We start from the raw sequence: 23,704 nt of genomic DNA, 5'->3' as shown, positions 1-23,704 counted from the left end.
AGACTTTGAACGTTTAGTATACGAGGAAGTTCTGGAATACCTAAATAAAAATGCTCTTTTGGACCCTTTGCAATCTGGATTTGAGAAGGGTCACAGTACCGCGACAGCACTTTTGAAGGTTACCGAAGACATTAGAAACGCTATGGACAAACGACTGCTCACTATACGTATCCTTCTTGACTTCAGTAGCGCCTTTGACACTGTACTAATTCCGACTATGGTACAGAAAATGGAACTGCTAAATTTCGACCTGGCTGCACTTAAGGTTTTTAGTTCTTATTTGAGTAACCGTCAACAGCGTGTAACAGTAAACGACAAGGCCTCTAAATGGAAAATGAAACTTAGTGTTGCCCCACCGGGCAGGATTCTACGGCCCCTAAGTTTCTGTATTTATATCAATGACATACCATCTGTGACAGGAAATAAGACACATGACCTCTGTGCTGACGATCTTTAAATAGGCTATATCGACACTGCAAGACAAGATATTAACAGGGACCTCCGACGACTCAGTGTATATGCACAACGAAGCTCTCTTATACTAAACTGCAAAAAAACTCAGACAATTATAATTGGATCACGAAAATTACTGAGCTTCTCAAACAATGTCGCAATCCCGCCTATCCTACTGAATGGTAACATTATTCCCTACAGTAAAACGGTTAAAAATCTCGGCGTAATGATGAATGTAACAGTTGATTGGTCTGATCAAACGAAAAAAATACGTAAAAAGATTTTTGGAGTTATTCACCCTCTTAAACGACAGAGGAATGTATTTCCATTTGAGCTACAGGCCAAACTAATACAGACACTCATTCTCCCTATTCTTGATTATTGTGACGTTGTTTTAGTTGACATGACGAGAGAAGAAATACTTAAACAACGAGCACTGAATTCCTGCCTGCGATTTATTTACAATATCGGGTACGATGTTCATATCACCCCATACTATCAGGCTGTCTCATGGCTGATGTCTGATAAACGTCGGCAGGTACACACTTTAACGATGGTGACCAGAGTGGTAGCTGGAAGTCAGCCAATGTATATTTCTTCTAAATTCATCTTTTTATCATCATTTCACAACATTAATACACGTTCTAGATCCATTCTTTCTATTCCACTGCACCGCACAAATACAATTATTAGATCATTTGTGTTGACTGTCGCCAGATTATGGAATTCCCTGCCAGTTCAGGTCAGAGAAACTAGCTTTTTTTAAATCACGATTTAAGGTCACCTGCCGAGACTACCTGCTGAGGACAGCTGACTGAATGGTTGAAGTATGAATGTGTGCGTTCCTGAGGATTAGCCATGTTTAAGAGTTTTTAATATTAATTAGTTCTAATATTAATTTAGTACGTAATTTATTTAAATTTATTTTAAATTCTATTAATTTATGTAGTTTTAACTATTTTAAGAATCTCAGTATTTTATTTAAGATTTTGATTAGTTAAGTGTACTAGAGGGCCTGGAGCCCTAACTTCGCCACTGTACTGAAGGCACTAATAAATAAATAAATAAATAAATAAATAAATAAATAAATAAATAAATAAATAATGTAAAGGGTATGGGTATAGATATTTTGTTAGCTGGTAAAGAAAAATACACGTTACAACAAATGCTATGTAGAGTTTACCTTGTCCTGTTAGTTTCCAACGCGGTTAGGGCCACGCAGCTATGAGCTTGCATCCGGGAGATAGTGGATTCGAACCCCACTGTGGGCAGCCCTGAAAATGTTTTCCCGTGGTTTCCCATTTTCACACCAAGGAAATGCTGGGGCCGTACCTTAATTATGGCCACGGGCGCTTCCTTCCCACTCCTAAGCATTTCCTATCCCGACGTCGCCATAAGACCTATCTGTGTCGGTGTGACGTAAAGTAAATTATTAATTACTTTTCCACGCAAGTCTGGGATACAGAATATAGTAGTATAAAGTTAGACCTTCGTGACGCTAATATTCGTATCTGTAATTTTTATTAACGTGCCAGAAATCAACGACACTGATCTGTTGCCATTTCAACACCGTTTTAAGGGTTACCGATCCAATCCGGGATTTGAATCTGCAAACTCAGACTCAGAAGGACAGCGACTCAACCAACTGAGCCACATGAAAAGGAGGCGTTTGTGATTATTGTTATAAATAGATGCAGCTAGTATTTTTACAAATGTTTTATGAGGAGCATTTATTAAGGCGTACGTTTTTTTACTCTCCTAAACGCACGAGGCCGGCAGAAGAACTAGCTGGAAGCTAAGGAGCCTTGCAGGGGTGTCGCTTCCTTCTATGTTCACTTTTCCAAATCAAACTCCATGACGTAACAGCCCCGAAGCGCCATCGCCTACCAAGCGACGGCTGTTCAGCCCGGAGGCCTGCAGATTACGAGGTGTTGTGTGGTCAGCACGACGAATCCTCTCCGCTGTTATTCCTGGCTTTCTAGACCGGGGCCGCCATCTCACCGTCAGATAGCTCCTCAATTATAAACACGTGGGCTGAGTGTACCTCGAACCATCCCTCAGATCCAGGTAAAAGTCCCTGACCTGGCCGGGAATAGAACCCGGAGCCTCCGGTAAGAGGCAGGCACGCTACCCGTACACTGTGGGGCCGGCTGGTACTTTTAGGTCTCCTTATTTTCGAATTTGACTTAAGACATCCTGCATTCGATTCCCGGCACTGACAGAGTTAAGAAAGGCATGGGATGGGGAGGATACAGCCTTGTTTTTGGGTGCAGTAGAGTTTTCCTTGAGTCTCTCGTAATCGAAATATATACGGCCTGGAAGGTAGTCACCTTCACGGGGTGTAGTACCAAAGTGGTTCCTTTTTTTTAAGAAGATTCTACTTCCTCACAAACGAAGAACGATGTTATCAATTTTACGAACAGTTTCAATAATGCAGCCGGTTTATGTTAAGAGTACAAAAGCTATGATTGCACATGGTAACAATCAAAACCAACAATATCTACTGAAGATCCGTCACCGCACTCGGTAGGACCGGCTTTCTTTTCATATTCACCGGGCGAGTTGGCCTTGCAGTTAGGGGCGCTCAGCTGTGTGCTTGCATCCGGGAGATAGTGGGTTCAAACACCCCTGTCGGCAGCCCTAAATATGGTTTTCTGTGGTTTCCCATTTTCACACCAGGCAAATGCTGGGGCTGTGCCTTAATTAAGGCCACGGCCGCTTCTTCCCACTCTCAGCCCTTTCCTTTCCCATCGTCGCCATTGACGACCTACGGTGCGACGTAAAGCAAATTCTAATTAAAGAATAAAAAATATTTTCACAACCCCTTCCAAGGAAAAGTTGTATCCACACTACTGGCCTGGACTTATACCCCACCCACTGAAATTATTTTTTGGGTACGCCACTGCATCCACTCACCATTTAAGGTACAAGGTAAGTCCGAAGAATGGTTGGATACTCAAAGTACACCACCATAAATAATGCGGTTCTGGCTCAAAAGTATAAAGAAAGGTAAGGGACGGAATCTAGTGTTTTAAGTAAAATCCGTATCAATAGAACGTGACTACCCATTTTAAAAATGTTTCATGCATCGACTGCGATTCAAGCCTGGGCCGTCCTGATGAGAAGATAGAAGCATTGGAACTGAGTTATCACGCCCGCCAATTACAAAGTATTTACCCGCACTTTTGATGGTTTCATTTGAGGTTCCAATCAGTCCCCGGGCATTTGACAAAATATATAAGCCTACCTATCGAACTTAGGCACGCATCCGCGATTGTCTTGGCACTGTAAGAATTTAAAAAAAAACTTTTTCATAACTTACCGAGGATGCACATAGTGTTGGCTTTTCAGTGCCAAAACGGTCCCTCTTCAAAAAATGTTACTTATATGGCACAAAATGAGGAACTAACGTGCAGATCACAATCCTGTCACAGTCTTCCCATCGCTGCAACTCAAACACAGCACATCTCTCAACCACGGTGCAACCCGAGGATCCCTAGGACATTGTTGTTTCCTGGAACCGATCTGCAAAAGCTGACACGATGTTATAAGCTTGCAGCTGTTTCTGGACGTGGCCCCCGTTATCTCGGTGGTCACGTTCCGGCCCCCTACCGAGTAATCCCCTGCTAATTGGCCCTTTCTTCATGTCTTGACATTTGTCAATACACGGTTTCATTCCCAATACTGAGGCCTCTACAGGGAAATATCCTCGCGCATCACAATCCTAAGTGTCTTCCTTTCATTCAAGCAGTACAAATATAGAGAATTATGTATGTCCCTATTGAGCCCTACTAATAGATTCTTGTCGCTACGTTAATTTAACATTTCGGCGTACGTTTTTAAGTTGTTCGTACCGTACGTAAAACAACGGCTAATCCTCGCTCTAGTTTCAGGAAATATTTTGGGGGGGCCCGGCCCCCATGGGCCCCCCCCCCCTGGCTACGCCAGTGAGGTTTACGTTGTTTCCGACCACTCTGTATATAAATACCGTTGGAACAGTTTCACATGTAATCAGTAACCAAACGCTTCTTCGACTTTTTATTCCTTTAGATCAATCAATCAATCAATCAATCAATCAATCAATCAATCAATACTGATCTGCATTTAGGGCAGTCGCCCAGGTGGCAGATTTCCTATCTGTTGTTTTCCTAGTCTTTTCCTAAATGATTTCAAAGAAATTGGAAATTTATTGTACATCTCCCTTGGTAAGTTAATCCAATCCCTAACTCCCCTTTCTATAAATGAATATTTGCCCCAGTTTGTCCTCTTGAATTCCAACTTTATCTTCATATTGTGATCTTTCCTACTTTTATAAACGCCACTCAAACTTATTCGTCTACTAATGTCATTCCACGCCATCTCTCCGCTGACAGCTCGGAACATACCACTTAGTCGAGCAGCTCTCCTTCTTTCTCTCAATTCTTCCCAGCCCAAACTTTGCAACATTTTTGTAACGCTACTCTTTTGTCGGAAATCACGCAGAAAAAATCGAGCTGTTTTTCTTTGGATTTTTTCCAGTTCTTGAATCAGGTAATCCTGGTGAGGGTCCCATACACTGGAACCATACTCTAGTTGGGGTCTTACCAGAGACTTATATGCCCTCTCCTTTACAACCTTACTACAACCCCTGAACACCCTCATAACCATGTGCAGAGACCTGTACCCTTTTTTACAATCCCATTTATGTGATTACCCCAATGAAGATCTTTCCTTATATTAACACCTAGATACTTTCAATGATCCCCAAAAGGAACTTTCACCCCATCAACGCAGTAATTAAAACTGAGAGGACTTTTCCTATTTGTGAAACTCACAACCTGACTTTTAACCCCATTTATCAACATACAGTTACCATCCAGGAATAATCCCAGTTTACAAGTTATAGAAGCAGTTTCAGGTAGTTTAGAAATCCCATCTAGGCCTACAACTCACTCTAATACCGGTGAAAATGCAACTGATCCATCCATGAAACCGGCATGCTTAACTACAAAACCGCACCAAAGCAATGCTGATGAACTTTTCATAGGAACGGCCACCATTTCATCAGGTTCACACCATGCTTTAATTCCTCGGCAATAGTTCAAAACGTTTGCATACAGTGGTCAAATTCCTATCATTGCCGAACAGACAGGAACCAAGTATCGTCTTTCCGTTATTCCTGAATAACTTAAGAGCAATGTATAAATAGAAGTGTTGAAAGCTTGCAGACTGTTTTCCCTTGCCCAAGCTGAAGAACTGCAGAACTATTTGATGGGAAAATCTATCACCAAAGCTTCCGAACAGCTTGAAATAAAATGGAATTCATTATGATTCATGTATGTTTTGATGCAAAGCAGCTCACTCTGAATACATAAACGTTTCCTCCACGCATCATCACACACTATATTAATCATGCTTTCTCGTGGAATAATGTATTTAAGCCTTACGAGAACATTGACATAAATTATCAGAATTTGAGCCCAACCGGATACAAGGAACTGTTATAATGAATGGTTGGGAGCTTCAGTGGAACACTTCAGGAAAATATTTTACATTAATACTTTAACAATATCATTACGGTACGGCATTTCCTTTGATAAATGTCAGATTAATACATTTTTACCATCGTAAAATAGTTGGTGCAACCAGTAAAAAGGAAGAGTTATTTTAAAGGGTCAATGCGGTGTTGTCCGCAATGAGTGACGGAATGTTGTAGGAGATAAGATGAACAGGCAGAACTGTAGTTCCTACTGAAAGAATTAGTGAGGTCAAGCAGTCTGACGAATTCTCAAGGCTCTTCTGAAGATATGGTACTGCGTACACAGGTCAATCATAGCATGGAAAAGTGTCTGCAGTACAGATCCAAAACTCAATATCATTCTTGTGAACCTGTCTTCAATTTGCAATATTTTCCACGTGTCTGAAATAAGATCCAGGGAACTGCGCATGACAGTTAAGGAGAGTAATGCTGAATTGATCACTTCGTGAAATGCTCAAGGTTCGCTTAACTGAATTTACGTATGCAATGGTGAAGATTGATATGCTCTTTGTAGGCTTCAGTTTCGTATTTCACAAAAAGCAGAGCCCATAGCTCTTGCTATGGTGTCCTGAAATTTCTCTGCGCGGAGGAGAGCTTGAGATTGTTGACATTTCTGGCCGATGTACTCTCCATTTTCAGCTGGTATCAGTAAGCACTTCCGTCAAATTCTACCAATAGTGTTCACATGGCAAGAATAACTGAATTCTTGAAGTCAAAAATATCATCTTTGCTTGAAGATACCATCTTCGGAGGTTGGTCATCGGCATTCGCAGAAAGAATTACAGTATTCCCATGTGGTTTGAGCCAGCTGAAGGCAGTTGATCTGACTTCGGCATCTGGTTGCGGCTCCGGATCATGACAATCAAAACGAAGTAAGGGACACAGTCTCTATTTTACTGATAACAGGGAATTATCCGCCATATTAGTTGAGGTGAATGAGAGCATCACAAATTCCTTACGCGACCATATCAATCTAGATGAAAGGATAATTGACATTATGAAGCCATTTTGTGATCTGTCCAAGGATGCAGATGTCAAATTCCTTACACGACCATATCAATCTAGATGAAAGGATAACTGACATTATGAAGCCATTTTGTGATCTGTCCAAGGATGCAGATATAAAAGCTGTAATTAATAATAATAGCAGTGATCTCGCTCTATCGGAAATAGACCCTGAATAGCGGGATCTTAAAGATTTGCCAAATATAGACGTTCTCCGCGGCAAAACACTTGCAGCAAAAGTGAAATGTGTTGCCTTTTCAGCGAATAACATGAATCTAGTAACGGTTTTTGGTCGTATCCCTGTGGATCAGCCTCGCCGTGCTTATGTGGAGTGGCTCGTGAGCTCAGATACCTCCTTTAAAGTCACGAAGCGTGTACCGAGGACCTTTATTCCTTTCTTCACTATAACATGCCAACTCTAGCTGGATGGAATCCTCGAGAAGCAGAACTGTTCTAACTCCGGAAGTGTAAACGGCGTCCCCGAAATCGTCCAAAGCTGTCACAACAAGAATACTTAATTAACATATTGAGCCGTGCCGAGAAACGTCAAGGAGGACACAACAGGATGATAACGCCACAAAACAAAAAAAAAGTATAAAGTATGTGTTATTATCTTTTAACTTTTATTCCTGCAGCAAATCTGTTTTATTACTGCACATATTGGTTTATTACTGCACAATTTTTTGTATGGCAGCACTCAAAAAACTCTGAATACTACAATAAAATGGTATCACAATAAAGTCGGTTATGACAATGTATGAAATAAAACAGCAGTTTTAAGATAATCTCTGAAGATGACATGACATAACGTTGTTTAGAAGCAGTATTCTTCATTATTCCTAGCCGTTGTTCAGACAAATTTCAGTTTACCAATGTATTCCACTCAATAACTCAATTAATGGGTGGATAATTACATCAAAAGAACATAAAAACAATAAATAAAAATTAAGCGCATGTTTAAGCAACTGATAAAGGGAAAAGAGGAAACACATACAACTAAAAAGTGCATGCAGGGAGAATGTTCACACATGTATGCACAAATACACTACAATTGTTAATTAATGAGATTCGCCTGATAGACGTCTGAATACCTACGAAAGTGTTAAACTAATCTAATTTTTAATCTCTGTATATGTTGTAAGACACCTGGAGGAGTGAATTCGAAGGCGTCAGGCGTCATAACCTCAGCATTAAGTGTGATATTCGTAGTAGTTAGATCTCTGCCCGGACGTCATTGCCTTAGAAATAAACTTCGTACTCATCTCTGATGTGCCAACATCTTGAAGTAGGGATATCATTCCTGACTTTTACATGAAGACCTCAAGTTTGTTTCCCAGTTCGTCCTCAGATTGTAATTGTCTGAAGCAGGTTTTACACAATCTGGTAAGGCTAACTGAGGACCTGTATGATACGAGAGACAACGGAGCAGGTCATGAAAGTAAAGTAATACGACCGTGGATGTTGTCACGCTGAACACTTGGTACTTGAATATCTGTATACCATCTGCTGTGTGGGAGTCAACTTGGCAAAGCAAGGGAGGGTGAAGGTGTTCAAGTCATGTCTGATGTAGACTGAGAGAATCCCAGGCCTATTCGCCTCTTCAGAAGAGGAAACCAGTTTCAAAATGTTACTGCTCCTTGATGGAAAACTAGAACCACGTTCTTCCATGTGAACCGAGCGAAGACTAGGTATCTCCAAAGTTATCTGACACAGAAAAATATTAATAAACATCTTTCTAAGTAACTTATATTTACAGCTAATAACTTCACAGGCGTCCGGCTCCATGGCTAGATGGTTAGCGTGCTGGCCTTTGGCCACAGGGGTCCCGGGTTCGATTCACGGCAGGGTCGGGAATTTTAACGTTAATAGGTTAATTTCCCTGGCACGGGGACTGGGTGTAAGTGTCGTCTTCATCATCATTTCATCCTCATTACGACGCGCAGGTCACCTACGGGTGTCAAATCAAAAGACCTGCATCTGGCGAGCCGAACTTGCCTTCGGACATTCCCGGCACTAAAAGCCATACGCTATTTTTTACTTCACAGGCGTGGTGTACACGACAAATAAATAATGGTGTTGTTTTCAGATGTGGCACTAAAATATTATTAAATTACTGAAAAAGCAGAAAAATTCCAAAGATATTTTTCTGGCAATTTTAATGAAGCGAGTACTATCGTATAGAATCATTTCTTGGTAGTGACATGTACTTCACTTTGACAGTACTGGAAGTTTCTAGGTCAAAGTAAATGTACCGTTGATGAAAAGAAGTAACCCTGAAATTTACTAAGACCTCTGTGTGTGAATTGTTAGTAGGTGTGGAATATGTTCAATGCTCTCTTAGTTCAACTAATTTTCATCTATATTTCGTGCATAGAAGCCTAATTATTATGAAAATATTCTAAGCTCATCGGGGTACAGGAAGTTCGCTTCTGCGGGTAACGGCTTCTGTGGAACGTCGGAAATTTTCTGTAGCGTGAGTCACTCGTTAGAAACACAAGTAACACAATGCCAGAAACGAACAAGAGAATATTTCTTATTTTGTCCTGAAAACTTCTTGACTCAGTGAACCAATTTATACTAGAACCTGTATGATATCAGGATTCTTTTTTTGTACGAAAAGATGTTTATGTAATATGTATTATATTTTAACGTGAATTTGGTCATCTTCTATAACGAGATTAAAAGTGAATTATCCGAAATGACTTTGTGGTATTTGACCTTTAAATGCGGTAAATTCCAATATGGCAAATTCGCAGTACAGTTGTTGGTGTTGTATCATCACCATATTTCACTGAAAATCATTGCATCGTGTGTCGATTCCTCCATCCGATAGCTGGTTGAATCCTAAAGAAATGTCATAGATAAGCCAATAGGCTGGCCGTCACCAAAAAACCATACTAGAAGAATGGTATGTGATATCGCTTCCTGTTGCTATCTACACTGATTACACATCAGTTTGACAAACCACCCGAAACACCGTCCCTATAAGTAACATCGTCACATCATTCATCTGTATAACGATTGGTATTAATAGACTTCATACCTCACTCAATTTCATACTGTCAACACAACAAATAAGGCAGATATAAAAAAGACCTAGGAGTGGGAAGGAAGAGGCTTTGGCCTTAATTCATGTACAGCCTGGTGTGAAAACCAACTTCAGGGCTGCCGACAGTGGGGTTCGAACCCATTATCTCCCGGATGCAAGCTCACAGCTGCGCGCCCCTAACCGCACGGCCAAGTCGCCCGGTGAGAGTTCGTTTTATCTGGTCTTCCTTTCACTTTATGTGAATTATAGGTCCTGCTTACGTAACAGGGCTTCCCTAGTCGACTGTTTAACTCTCCTCAAGCTAGCTTATTCCTATGACCGCTGTACCTGTCACATAATCGTGTTTCTTTCCGCTAGCCTTCAGCGTCTCCCACCCAAGTTTTTCCGTCATTCTTGTTACACTACTGCTAGGACTTAAGTCATTAAGCACGACCATTGCTGCCTTCCCTTGTTCCATTGATGAGCCCTGTTTGGTAAGGGTCTCATGCCGCTGCTCTGTTACACAGGGTTGACTTCACGAGGGAACGCTTCGGCCTGGGATTTACAGCTGAATATCTCATTAGAAACGCATTTCGTATTTATTAGAACACAATTATTGTAGCCTATAATGTGTTCGTCACGTCGCAGACCGTCCTTACATTACAGAGCCACCGAGCTCGATAGCGGCCGGTATCCAGTATTCGGGAGAACTGCCTAGGAATGGGAAGGAAGCGGCCGTGGCCTTAATTTAAGGTACAGCCCCAGCATTTGCCTGGTGTGAAAATTGGAAACCACAGAAAACCATCTTCAGGGCTGCCGACAGTGAGATTCGAACCCACTATCTCCTGGATGCGAGCTCACAGCTGCACGCCCCTAACCGCACGCCAACTCGCCCAGTGATGTTTAATTTACCTCCCATGAAGTGTGATTCTGATTTCATATTTGGCTTTGGTTTTCTTTATTGGTCCCCTATGTCATCATCATCATCATCTGTTTACCCTCCAGGTTCGGTTTTTCCCTCGGACTTAGCGAGGGATCCCACCTCTACCGCCTCAAGGGCAGTGTCCTGGAGCTTCAGACTCTTGGTCGGGGAATACAACTGGGGAGTATGACCAGTACCTCGCCCAGGCGGCCTCACCTGCTATGCTGAACAGGGGCCTTGTGGAGGGATGGGAAGATTGGAAGGGATAGGCAAGGAAGAGGGAAGGAAGCGGCCGTGGCCTTAAGTTAGGTACCATCCCGGCATTCGCCTGGAGGAGAAGTGGGAAACCACGGAAAACCACTTCCAGGATGGCTGAGGTGGGAATCGAACCCACCTCTACTCAGTTGACCTCCCGAGGCTGAGTGGACCCCGTTCCAGCCCTCGTACCACTTTTCAAATTTCGTGGCAGAGCCGGGAATCGAACCCGGGCCTCCGGGGGTGGCAGCTAATCACACTAACCACTACACCACAGAGGCGGACGGTCCCCTATGTGTGGACTAAAATTAAGAGGAGGTAAGCTGTAAGCCTATTCCACATCTTTACGATTAGTTGTGTCTATGCCATGTCCGCAGTATCTGATCACAGGTTTGATTATTGTTTAGATGATGGATTCTGGTTATATTTATCTGTAGATAAGTTGGTTCAGCCAGCACTGAAACTCACATTATCTAGATCTCCAATACGATTTTGACTTGTTCTTCCTTATTCGGATTAGTAAGAACGGGCGTAGGGTTCTACTAAATACTTTTTCTTGCTAGTTGCTTTACGTCGCACCGACACAGATAGGTCTTATGGCGACGATGGGACAGGAAGGGCATAGGAATGGGAAGGAAGCGGCTGTGGCCTTAATTAAGGTACAACCCCAGCATTTGCCTGGTGTGAAAATGGGAAACCACGGAAAACCACCTTCAGGGATGCCGACAGTGGGGTTGGAACACACTGTCTCCCGAATGCAAACTCACAGCTGCTCGCCTCAGCCACATTAGTGTTGGGGAGAAACATATGTATGCTTCGTACAAAATAAAGAGGAAAACAAACCGTAACAAAGTGGTATTCAGTTCTAATATTGTATTCCTCCCGAGATGTTGAAATTCTCCGCGGCATGGAGTGCATCAATTTGCGGATATAGTTCTCGCCTGATCGGGATCTTCCCAGACCCTGAGAACTTTATTCCGTAACTAGTCTGCATTCCTCGGTGGGTCATCTGTTTGAATATTGAGCGTCTTTGTTTTAGCATCGCCCATACTTCAGGTTTGTTGACTTCGGAGGCCAGTCTAAAGCCGTATCTTCGGGTGTCCACCGAAACCACGTCCGAACGACTTCAGCTTGGTGCTCCAGGCGGCTATTCTGCTGGAAAACACATCTTTGGGGGATAAGGTTCTGGGGCAAAGGAAAACAACATGCTCTCATAAATGCCAATATATTTATGAGCGGTCGACCAGTCTTGGATGCCCTCGAATTCAACAGCAGCAGTATAGCACACTAAATTGTCCCGACTTTTGACGCCGGCTCACAAAGCGTCATATCCGGTACTAGTTTCATGATACACATTGGCAGGGTCCTACCAGTTAGTTGAGGTGTACTGTGTGTCTCGTCCGTAAAGATGACGCTTCCCTAATGTAAATTCTGCCAAGTGATGATTGAGGCTTCGCGGTCCACAGCATGCTCCTTCCTAATTCCCCAATGTCTACGAAGATTACGCCCCCCAAACGGCTGACGTCCTATGATCAATGCTAGATTGTTGGTCTCCGGATAGCAAGTTTGTGGGTTCAAATCCGGCAGAGCTATACGGATTTTTCAGGCCGAAAATATTCCACGTCGTACGATGTCGGCTTATAAATGACCTCTGCTGACACCTTTGGTGTTGATCTGAAAGAATTAAGTAAAACCTCCACCATAAACCGCTCAAGAGAAATCTGGTTTACTTTGCCATCTGGTAGAACAAAACAGGACGTTGAAATTGACCCACAGGCTACCTATATGGTGTCTAATCAATAGACCTGCACGCGGTAGACAATTATCATTAGTATTATTGCAACTCTGATACAAATACACGTGAATATATAACGAGAAATGTTATTTCATGTCATTAACAGTAAAATCGAATGACTAAGTTCCATTTAAAAAATAAACATTAAGTACTGTCACGATATGGTGCGAACCATCGACCTATGTGTTCAAGAATGAGCACAACGGCACTGAGCTAATTAGACACTAGATGTGATGCTATTCATTTATTACTTGTGTCGTTGTCTCCTTAAACTAGACTTTACTTTCAATATTTTGATAAGATATGATCTAATTAGCATTCCTTGTGACAATAGACCTTCGTATTTTAAAGGTCGTTTTTTTTTTTTTTTTTTTGCTTGGGGCTTTACGTCGCACCGACACAGATAGGTCTTATGGCGACGATGGGATAGGAAAGGCTCAGGAGTTGGAAGGAAGCGGCCGTGGCCTTAATTAAGGTACAGCCCCAGCATTTGCCTGGTGTGAAAATGGGAAACCACGGAAAACCATTTTCAGGGCTGCCGATAGTGGGATTCGAACCTACTATCTCCCGGATGCAAGCTCACAGCCGCGCGCCTCTACGCGCACGGCCAACCCGCCCGGTAAAGGTCGGTTTAAGAATATCGTAACAATAGTGTACGGCCTCCGGTGAGGCCTGGTAAAAGTCTTTCTAAATTGACACCTATAGGCGGCCTGCCTGTCTGTGATGCTGGGGCCTTACCTATAATTAATTCTAATGTTGAAGACGGCACACACACACTCACACATACTCTCTGAGCGAGACAAATTAACCATTTAAGACTAAAATTCCCGACCAGCCCGGGAATAGGACCTGGGACTCCTTGAACCAAATGTCACTAACCATCTAGCTATGGAGCCGGGCTACGGATGTAATGATGAGCTCAGATAACGGTCGAGTTAGAGCTCATACCAGTCTGCGTGAACATACTGTATACATAGTGCTTTGCGTCCTTCGCACGTACAGTGTTTACTACCAGAGACTTCACCAATTCATGTGTTCCATTACTTATTTCTAGTACTGGTCAGTTCTGTACTGTACCGTGTAACAGTGTTCTTGTTCAAAGCAGTGTACCAGACAGTTTGTTTAATTAAAGCAATTGTTAACGAAGTTTAAGGTGTGTTTAGGTTCTTTGGTAGTAATTAGGACGACGGCAGCGGATTAACAACGCGTAAAGTACGTGATGTGCCCATGTGTACCAGCAATTATGGAGCGTCAGCACCTGTCTACCATTACCCTGCACAGCTGGGTCCTCATGTTCAATGGGACGTTCTTGCTCCTCCAGTCGTGTACATTCCAAGGTATTGCCTTGTGGCATCATTTATAATACACCCTGTATGCAGTACACTTTATGCTCATACAGTATTAGTTTATGTCACTCATTAATATGTATGAAACTTCCATATACAGGGTTATTCACCTAACATGTTACACAAAAATAACTTCTAAACGATTAAAGATATCGGCATTCTGTTTCCATATTCGTAAATGGTACCCATGGACTTGTAAAACAACGTGCCACTTAGTGTCGTGGGGTGATTAATAACCGAGATATTGATACTAACTCCATATTTTTAAATGGAACGGCACAATTTCATATAGCTGGACTAAGAGTTCACCTGCGTGCAAGTTCAAATATGTAAGTATTTTCAAAATCGGACAAGTACTTTTTGAGATATAAATAAGAACTGCATGCGCGCTTTTGCATGCCGCATCAAACGGCGTGAAGTCGGGCAAGGACATATTGAGGCGCAAGCAGTTTCCTGGGAGTGAGTTCAGCCACAGAATGGATTCCAGGCACGTATGCACCTCGTACACATATGATGGGTTTGTAAAGTGTGTATGACATGCGAAGCCATGACAGGACACGGAGGGTTGATGTGTTTGAAAGGAATAAAGTAAGTACTTTGCCTTGAAAGGAACATAACGAAAGCAGTAATTGTCACTGGTTTTAGTGTACAGTACATACTACTGTATCAGTTGAGAAGTAAGCATGACACAAAATACCGGAAGAGCTCTTTCCAGAAAAGCAAATGAATAATGTCCGAGGTAGACTTCATTGGAAATGATCCTAAGGGCGTAGGAAGGGGAACATAACAACGTCTCGTCAGTGTAATTGTTATGAGGCGGGCATTTTGGCATTTTGTATGCAGGGACCGTGTTGGCAATGAGTTCAGTACTTTATGTGGCAAAGCCATTCGTGGCCAATCGTTGATTGGCTGGAGGCTGAATTATCCACAACAATAAAGATACGAGGTGGGTGATGTTTGAATACGTGCGTCTCAGTAAAAAATGAAATGGCGTATGGCTTTTGGTGCCGGGAGTGTCCGAGGACAAGTTCGGCTCGCCAGGTGCAGGTCTTTGGATTTGATTTAACGCCCTAGGTGACCTGCGCGTGGTGATGAGGATGAAATGATGATGAAGACGATACATACACTCAAACCCCGTGCCAGCGAAATTAACCAATTATGCTTAAAATTCACGACCCTTTCGGGAATCGAACCCAGGACCCCTGTGACCAAAGGCCAGCACGCTAACCATTTAGTCATGGAGCCGGACTGCGTCTCAGTGATCCGCATACACATTGTGTCTATTTAATTATGTGCTCGAAATATTGACCATCAATGGCAATGCACATCTGCAGTCGTGTCGCGAGGGATAATGTCACAGACCGAAGAGTTTCCCTTGACATTGCAGCACATGTTGCGATGATATGTCGCTTGAGATCCTGTGGTGTTGCTGGAGCTTATGCGTAGACTATGTCCGTGCACGTACCCCTGAGGAAAAAGTCCAGCGGTGTCAAATCAGGGGACCGTGCTGGAACCACATATCCTGTCGTATGTTAAGGGGTACGTTTTACAGGAGAACAGGGCGGACAAGACCTTCCCCTCCTACGCCCTCTTATAGCAGCTACACTACCTTACCTTACTATTTCCATTTGTTTGCAGGGCGTGTGTCATTCACACTGCGATTGCATGACAAAATCTACATTTTCAAACACTAAGTCTACTCCAGAACAGTAATGTTCATACGGTCACACTTTTAGTAATGCATCTTATTGTTCGGGTTCCTCTCCAGACGTACGTGATTAAGACACTTGAAGGGGTACAGAGAATAGTTGTTGTTATTTCATTTCCGGAGCTTGGACATCGTGGTCGTGTAGCCCCATGTGCTTGTGTGTGTGTGTGTGTGTGTGTGTGTGTGTGTGTGTGTGTGTGTGTACTGTATGTGTGTTAGAATGTGTCTGATAACCTGTGTTATTGTGGTGTCTGTAGTAGTGTACTGTATTTGTAATTCAGGTGAGGAATTGGGACGGAGGCGGCCGTTGTAGTAAGTAAGGAACCATCCCGACATTTTCCTGGAGTGGCGGTGGGAAACCACAGAAACACTTCCAGGATAGGTAAGATGGGTACCGAATCCACCTCTTCTCCGTTTTGTCTCACGGAGCGGAGTGTACCCCGTTCCAGCCTTCCAACCAGAATTAAATGGCTTATCAGAGCCGGGAATTTAACCCAGACCACCACGGCGACAGCTACGAATGTTAGCCGCTACACTGATTAAAAAACTGGACAGACTGCTCAGCATTCGCTAGAGCGCACGTTCGAGTCCTGACTCACCCAACATCAAAGTGATTTGCATGGAGTCCCATGTTGAACACCAGGCAAATACCGGATAGGTACCTTTGGGATAGGCCACGACCGATGTCCTTTCCAAATCCTTCCCATTCCCATCCGTAGGGAAAGACGCTAAACTGAGCGCAGCCTATTACACACGGGTGTCAAAACGAAACAAAACGAAACAAAACAATTAATCTCCCTTTCCCGTTGTGTGTTTGCCAGTCATACAATAACTTTGCACACCCAGGGTATGTTACGGTATGAATCAATCAATCAATCAATCAGTCAATACTGATATGCATTTAGGGCATTCGCCCAGGTGGCAGATTCCCCATCTTGTTGTTTTCCTAGCCTCGGTACATCACATTATGTTTACAATACATGCCTGGTATCCGTTCTGAGGCTGAACTCACTCCCAGGAAACTGCTTGCGCGTCAGTATGCCCTTGCCCGACTTCACGCCGTCTGATGCGGCATGTGAAACAGCGCCTGCTGTTCTTATTTATATCTCAAAATGTACTTGTCCGATTTTAAAAATACTTACATATTGAACTTGTACGCAGTTGAACTTTTAGGCCAGCTGTATGAATTTGTGACGTTCGATTTAAAAATATGAAGTTAGTATCAATATCTCGGTTATTAATCACCCCATGAGACTAAGTAGCACGTTATTTTACAAGACCCTGATTACCATTTACGAATATGAAAACAGAATGCCGATATATTTAACGGTTTAGAAGTTATTTCCGTGTAACATGTTAGGTGAATAACCCTGTATAATAAAACTTGTATCAGTAGCCTGATACATCGCAAAGGACAAGGAGGCAAAGCTTCTGTCTTGATGCACCTATACATACCTATAAATACGGTGTGTATAGGTGCTTTACTGGGGAAACAGGTTCTAAGAAGGATATTTCAGAAATCATTAATGAACAAGGGGTGTGCGTGTGTGAGGATCTACAAAAGGCAGAAGTATTCAGTCAGCAGTATGTAAAGATTATTGGTTACAAGGATAATATACAGATAGGGAGGTGACTAATACTAAAGAAGTATTAAAATTTACCTATGACAACAAAGACATTTACAATAAGAAACAAAAGTTGAAAACTGAAAAAGCAGCTGAAAATGATAATATTTCTGGGGATATTCTGAAGACAATGGGTTGGGATAGAGTACCATATCTGAAGAACTTATTTGATTATTGTTTGCATGAAGGAGCTACACCAAATGAATGGCGAGTTGCTATAGTAGCCCCTGTGTATAAAGGACAGGGTGATATATATATAAAGCTGAAAATTACAGGCCAGTCAGTTTAACATGCATTGCATGTAAGCTTTGGAAAAATATTCTTTCTGATTATATTAGACATGATTGCGAAATTAATAACTGGTTCTAGAGAAGGCAGTTTGGTTTAGGAAAGGATACCACTGAATCTCAACTTGTAGGATTCCAGAAAGATATAGCAGATATCTCTCATTCAGGAGGTCAAATGGACTGTATCACGATTGACCTAATTAAGGCATTGATAGGGTAGATTATGGGAGACTACTGGCAAAAATGAGTGCAATTGGACTAGACAAAATAGTGACTGAACGGGTGGCTATATTTCTAGAAAACAGGTCTCAGATAATTAGAGTAGGTGAAGCGTTATCTGACTCTAATAATTAAGAGGGTAAATCCTGAAGGCAATATTATTGGACCTTTACTTTTCTTATATATAAATGATATGAGTAAAGAAGTGGAATCAGAGATAAGGCGTTCTGCGGATGATGTTATTCTGTATAGAGTAATAAATAAGTTACAAGATTGAGAGAAACTAAAAAATAACCTCGATAATATTTTGAAATGGACAGTAGGCAACGGTATGATGATAAACGGGGCTAAAAGTTATATTCCCAGTTTGACAAATCGGAAAAATCCTCTCAGTTTTAGTTACTGCGTTGACGGGGTGAAAGTTCCTTTTGGGGATTATAGCAAGTACCTAAGTGTTAATAGCCTATAAGGAAAGATCTTCATTGGGGTAAACACCAGTGGCGGCCCGTGGCCAAATTATCCGGCGGGGCACAACTTATAAAATAATATGGACAGTCATGTCGATATTTAAGGTATCGGTTGCAAAATATAACAATAATGCGCATGTGAATAAATACACTAACAACTGACTTGTAAATCAGCTTATTCCGTTTACAGTTGGTGCCAGTTAGATATTAACACCAAGGAAAAAGACAGTGAAAGGTGGGGTCAAAGGAAACGAACCCGTGACCTCTCCATTTCCGGTCAAGTGTTATTTCACTGAGCTAAATGGCAGGGGATAAGCTGATCCACATTTCGTTTATAACCTGTTCCCCTACAAGTCAAGTAATACTGAATATACTAACCTTCTCATTTTTAGATGAAGTCTTATTCTTCGATCCTTTGCTTGAGCAAATATTTCGATAACTCGCTGGTTGAAGTCGGGAATCGAACGTAGGCTACCATTTTACTTTCAATTGAAAGCATCGCCAGGGCCGTTAGTCTGTCTTGGCTCATCGTATTCCTCAAGAAGGTCTTTATGCGATTCAGAGTAGAGAAAAACTTTTTACTTTCCACTGTCGACATCGGGTTTGTAACAATGATGCTCAGTAACCTAACGCATTCATTGAAAGTGTCTTGCATATTGTTGCGCAGGAAAAGTTGCAAAAGCGCCGCAGCACCATCTGCCGCACGCACGTCTACCCTGGAATATAACACTTCAAGTTCGGTCCTGAGCCTGGCTTTGTTCACTTTCGGGTACTTGTTTACGGTTGACGCGGAATTTTTTCCGGAAAGAGAGTACAAAATTCTCCAAAACTTGATACCCGAATAAGGTTGGCAGCTGCTAAATGGCCTATTAGAAACACGGTAACCTCATTTAAGATAACTTATTTTAATAATGAAAACATCTGAAAGCAACTAAATCCCTGCATGAGCGATATGAACGCATTTTTAAATAAACAAGACTAAAATATTATTGGATTTGCTGTAGTTACAGAATTGGTGAATTGGCTACACTGATGTTTGTAAAGCGCGGATATTTCTCGTGATCTGTTATTTGCTCTATGCGCATGCGCTGCAGAAGGCCTCAAGGATCTGAGTGCCCAACCAGAAGTACTCCCCGTCGCCCGCTCACCCACACAAGCCCACAGTTGTCATGGACTTTCACCATCTTCAAATACTGTGTTCTAATGCGCAGGCGCGTCGTTTGGGCACAAGACGGTCTAGTGCCCAGAGCTGCACATTTCGCCTGCCACTCGCTTCGCAAGACTCCTGCAGTCATTATTGTCGCACTGACAGCAACAGCTTGTCTCTTTAAATACGAGTACAAAAGGTATCCTCTCTTCGTGCTTAAAGACATGGTTGTTTTAAATACCTAAAAAAATCCGTAATCCAGTTAAGAATATAACATTTTGTCGTGATAATATTTGTAGAAATAATTCTGTTGTTCGGCTGTAGCCCAACTAAATTATAAATTATTTCCTGAAATTCTGAGTGCAAAAACTTGACAGGGCACGTGCCCCTGTGCCCCTAAGGGCCCACCGCCACTGGTAAACACATAAATGGGATTGTAAATAAAGGGTACAGATCCCTGCACATGGTTATGAGGGTATTCAGGGGTTGTAGTAAGGATGTAAAGGAGATGACAAATAAGTCTCCGGTAATACCTCAGCTAGAGTATGGTTCCGGTGTATGGGACCCTCACCAGGATTACTCGATTCAATGAAAATGAAAACCTACAACCTGTTTTCCAGTCATTGACCAGGTAAGGGATGTAATGAATGAAGCAGGTATAGGCTGTTAGTACGATGGGGTCGCCACTCCCAATGTGATGTATTAATGAGTGATGAATGCTATGAAATGAGAATGGAAAGTGTTGCTGGAATGAAAGATGACAGAGCAAACCGGAGTAACCGGAGAAAAACCTGTCCCGCCTCCGTTTTGTCCAGCACAAATCTCACATGGAGTGACCGGGATTTGAACCACGGTATCCAGCGGTGAGAAGCCGACGCGCTGCCGTCTGAGCCACGGAGGCTTCACTTTAATCAATAACAGGAAAAATCCAAAGAAAAGCAGGTCGATTTGTTCTGGGTGATTTCCGACAAAAGAGTAGCGTTACAAAAATGTTGCAACGTTTGGGCTGGGAAAACTTGGGAGAAAGAAGAACAGCTGTTCGACTAAGTGTTATGTTCCGAGCTGTCAGCGGAGAGATGGCGTGGAATGGCATTAGCACGTGAATACGTTTGAGTGGTATCTTTAAAATTAGGAAGGATCACAATATGAAGATAAATTTGGAATTCAAGAAGAAAAATTGGGGTAAATATTCGTTTACAGGAAGAAGAGTTAAATGATTGGAATAAATGTTCAATAAATTTCCAATTTATTTGCAAATAAGAAAAGGCTAGGAAAATAACAGACAGGGAATCTGCCATCTGGGCGACTGTCCTAAATGCAGATCAGTAGTGATTGATTGATGGTGAATGAGAAATATACTTTGTCAATAATCAGATGGCGCTTGACATCACACATATAAAAGGATCTGGCAAAAAAGTCTACAACACGATTTCGTGGAACCGCATTTCTGAGGAAATTGTGTGGTGTCTGTTCAGTACATAGTATACCAGCGCTGTCCAACGCAACGCCCGCGTTTCCATTTTATTCTGCCCTTCGTAATTAGTTTGCAAACTTAGTTTTCGACAATCCGCGGTTTCTTCACCTCACTTACCGTGGATAATCGAAAGTCTACTATAGCCGACGTTCCTGTGTTTATTTTCAAGAAAGATGTGGTGGAGGTGTTGGAGGATCTATGCTCTGTAAAGAACTGCCGTGGGTACTCTCATCCCCAATTACGGCTTCAGTATGTCTATTTGTGTAATCATTGTTCTCCGTAGAGGAACTACTTGAAATAATTAATAACCATTTCTTGACTGAGGTTCAGAGCCTCCGTGGCTCAGACGGCAGCGCGTCGGCCTCTCACCGCTGGGTTCCGTGGTTCAAATGCCGGTCATTCCATGTGAGATTTGTGCTGGACACAGCGGAAGTGGGACAGTTTTTTCTCCGGGTACTCCGGTTTTCCCTGTCATCTTTTATTCCAGCCACACTCTCCACTATCATTTCATTTCATCTATCAGTCATTAATCATTGCCCCAGAGGAGTGCGACAGGCTTCGGCAGCTGGCACAATTCCTATCCTCGCCGGAAGTTAGAGGCTGCATTCATTTCAACCCTTACCCGGTCACTGACTGGAAAAAAGGTTGTAGGTTTTCATTTCTTGACTGAGGTTCAGTCTTGTAACCTGGTTATTAAAAATAAGTCTTGAAAACATTCAATAAGCGGGTCACGAGATTTGCTCTTGCTACAACGCCCAGTTCCGTGCTTATTTCAAGTACGTTAAGTTTAAATTTATTAACACCTCTCGTGTGTTACCATAACTGACATATTCACTAGTTGTATGAGTTCGGTAATTGCTGTACCTGTGTTGGGCATTTCGTTCATCACGATCTTCCAGACAACGAGATCGTCAAGCGAAAGAAGATTGTCAAACTACCGTTCTGTTAGAACATCTAAGTATCATCCTCAAGATTTCATTCTCAGTATATGTATCATCACTGCAAGAATTTCCAGGCTACTTTAATACAAACAAAAATTAATTCACTATAAAATTTATGAAACTTTGTTATAAATCAATAATAGTGGAACATCAGTTAATGCCACTTTGTAGCCAATGTATTTCTTCTATATTTGCTTTGCTTAGTCGAACTTTTTCTACATTGCGACGAAGAGGTATTTCTTCTTTATATGTAGTATAAATTGTACAGTAGATATCGGTTTAATTCTCAAAGGTAATTTTAATTAGTTAAGGCAGACAGATTCCCGAATCATGAAATATTACTTGAAGTGGTAAACTATAATTTGGTCTTAATTAATTTCATTTCTGTATTTATATTTGATTAGCTGATGTACCCGTGCTTCGCTATTGAATTCTACATTGTATACAGAATTCTATTCTAGGTAGTGTACACATTGTTATTAAATTGCATAGCTCTAACGTTACCCCAGAAATGCAACGGGGAAGTCTTAGTGGTTTTCCCAACTGAAATCAACACAGGTCATTGCAGTGACGTCAGTAGGAATTTCGATGAGCTTGAGATATTGTAGGCCTACACATTTAGTTTCCTTCTGACTCTGAAATACCACTCTTATGATAGTCGGTACGGTTAAATTGAATAAAACATAAATGATCAGAAATTTTATTCTCTATAACTTTTGTTATGTAGTACTTTTTGATACGTCCAGTAACATAGGTATTTAAAAAATAAATTTTAGACCGCTTCCCCTAAACCTCCACTTCATCCAGGGTGAATAAAATTATTTACAACCTAGACTGTAGTTTCATATTCCCTGACTCTACATACCGATCTTTTTATGAAATTTTGTTCACCCAGTTTCTCATGGCTCGGCGTTGATATGAACTTAGCAACAAAAATACAAATTCATGAATATCTCTGTTATCATAACCGGTACGGTAAAAATGTATAAGACGTAGATAATCGAAAATGTAATTTTATATTACTTTATTTATGTAGTATTTATCGATAGTACAACTAATAACATAAATATTTGAGAATTATATTTTGGGCCTTACTCTAAACTATCATTTCATTCACCGTAAGTAAAATTATATATATCCTAGATTCTAGCGACGCGTTCCCCGACTTTACATACCGATTCTGATTAAATTCTCTTCAGCCATCTTCTCATGATGCACCCACATACATACATAGAGACAGACAGTGATGACAGAAAATTAGGAAGTGTATGTGCTTGTTACTGTGGACACGTCCAATACTGAAATACCATTATTTTTAAATTCTGAGCTATGTACTCAAAAAACTCTAATTTTATATATATAGATAGGTAAATTTTCTTCGTGATGATCAATATTTACTTTCCACTTTTTCATGGTTACAGATTTTCACACAGCAGTGCTTCCACTTCATCAATAAACTTTATATTTTTCTTCCAGTCATCTTCCTTTGCTAACTTTCCCAAACATAGCTACAA

This window comes from Anabrus simplex, chromosome 2, assembly GCF_040414725.1.
Source record: "Anabrus simplex isolate iqAnaSimp1 chromosome 2, ASM4041472v1, whole genome shotgun sequence".
NCBI classification, from domain to species: domain Eukaryota; kingdom Metazoa; phylum Arthropoda; class Insecta; order Orthoptera; family Tettigoniidae; genus Anabrus; species Anabrus simplex.
Note: the sequence above shows the minus strand (reverse complement) of the source record.